At 37.0% G+C, this 2,209-nt stretch overlaps 1 non-coding gene across 1 annotated transcript; it reads left to right on the forward strand.

Moving 5' to 3' along the window:
• Window positions 1-1,562: 1,562 nt before the first annotated feature.
• Window positions 1,563-1,669, forward strand: LOC145044490 (small nucleolar RNA R71). Its single transcript, XR_013681439.1, has one exon. It is a non-coding gene; the product is annotated as a small nucleolar RNA R71 (small nucleolar RNA).
• The last annotated feature ends 540 nt before the right edge of the window (window positions 1,670-2,209 follow it).

The following is a 2,209-nucleotide window of genomic DNA, read 5'->3' on the forward strand; positions in this document are numbered from 1 at the left end:
TCTAAAGGTATAAATAGGCCCTTGGGGTGTGGAATTCGTGGACAAGCTTTCAGAACCTAAAGCAAGGAACCTCTGGCCGAATTCCATCCCCTCTCCTCTCTCCTAAATCATCTTGCTTGCTATTGGTGTTTGTAAACCATTAGAGGAGTGACAATTGTGACTCTAGAAGCTCCAAGACAAGAAGATCAACAAGGAACTCAAAGGTATGATTCTAGATCTGTATTAATGTTGTTGTTTAACCTAATTAGCCATTAGAAGTCTTGGATTCAAAAGCATGTTTGATAGAAAGCCTAGATCCAAGCATTAGGGTTTTGCATGCGCACATAGGAAAGTTCTTATGGCTAAAACCTAACAAGTTACACTTGGGAAAATTACACACTTTTACAAGAAATGAACAGACAAAACAGTTACATCTTAGTAGAAGACTCCCTTTTATAATAGTAGGAAATCATAGGGATTTCTAGGGTTTTTCAAACGTTTACAGTTGTTTTACAAACATTCTCATACTTACACGAACTTTCTTTCAAAACATTTTCTAGTCTTTCATTACATGTCAAACAAATACTTACATACAAATTAAGACACATTAATACTTATGATCACCAGCTTTAAAGCTGATACTCTCTTTCAAAATAAATTGTATCCTCAGGTTAACAATAGACAGGTACCGATGCAAGGTTTATAGAAGATGGAGCTCGTTCAAGACTCATCTTTCATTTTGATTATACTTTAGTGTCTATTATATTTGACAGAACACACTTGTAGTAAAATTATATTACTAATGCAATGGATGGTGTTGTTGATTGTTTACTACTTTTCATTGTTGTGATACTGTACATGACGTCCTCCGCCCCAGAATGTTTCCGCCGTTCTTGGTTTTGGGGTGTGACATAGTTGGACTTCAATATTTTGGATCGATGCTTGGTGAGTTCTTAGCAAGGCTTACTGTTCCTTCATGATATTCTGATGCTACCTTATCACTTCATCCGTTTCATTGTGTTTTTTTCTCAAAAGCCTCCATAAATCTGTGTAACATAGATTCAATATCAACTTTTTTCTCGGAAGGTGATTGTTCTTTTTGGTAGAAGCCTTGGTCAATCTACCTATACTTCTCTTCTTTTTGCTTCTTGTATTCGTCATATTGTAACCACTCCTTTTTGGTTTCCTCCAATTTTCATCATACTTGTCCCCACTTGAGTAGCAAACTTGCACCTTTTTATTTTCATATTCATCCAAGTGGCAATATTTTGTTAGTGTGGACCATTGCACCTTTCACAACCAACTCTAATAGCATGAATTGATTGGTCCATCTTGGTCATTCTTCTATCCATAGTGTCAAGCATAGCTAGTACAACAGCCATGTCTTCAGAATTTTCTCCCCAATTCCTGTAGCTCCATCATGTCTTGGATTATGGTATTTATGAGAATGATTTGAGAAATCTTCAACCAACTCCTTTACTTCACCTAAATTTTTCTTAGTAAGTGGTCCTTGAGAATCAAGGAGTTGCCTTGTCATGGCATTCACCCCATCATAGAATATAGACACTTCTTGTTGTATGTTAAGGTCATTTTGAAGGCAATTTTTTAGTAACCCTTTATAACGCTCCCATGCCTCATAAAGTGATTCACCCAGATTTTGCTCAAAGTTGACTATTGCCTTCTTGAGTTTAGCTATTTTGAAGATGGGCAGAATTGTTCCAAAAATTACTCTTGCATCTGTGCCCATGAAGTAACTGTACCGGGTGGAAGTGCTTTCAACCAATCTCTTGTAGCCCCCTTAAAAGTAACAGGAAGCATCCTTAACAACACAGTCTCTCTTGGAACATTCAGGACATTAAAATAATATGCAATATCATTGACCTCTTCTAAATGTTTATCAACATCCTCATGATCCTTCCCAGAAAATGGTACATCCTTAAGTGAAGTAAGAATGTGTCCCTTTAGCTGGAATGTTGCAGTGGCGGGAATTGTAGGTTGTACTAAACCAGGACAAACATCGTCTCTTATCTGATTCTTGTATGCCCCCATGGACATATCAACAATGTCTGCCATCTCATTCTTTAGCACTTCCTCGAAATCACTTTCTTCAAACTCGGGTTCTATATCGTATTCAGTTTCTTTTTTATTTGGATTTTGTTCAAAGCTTTCTAATTTGCGATCTTCCTTCCTTTGACTACTATACTCCCCCACGTTCTTTCCTTTCTTGTTC

The sequence above is a fragment of the Lactuca saligna genome, chromosome 4 (assembly GCF_052625555.1).
Source record: "Lactuca saligna cultivar CGN05327 chromosome 4, ASM5262555v1, whole genome shotgun sequence".
Taxonomy (NCBI): Eukaryota; Viridiplantae; Streptophyta; class Magnoliopsida; order Asterales; family Asteraceae; genus Lactuca; species Lactuca saligna.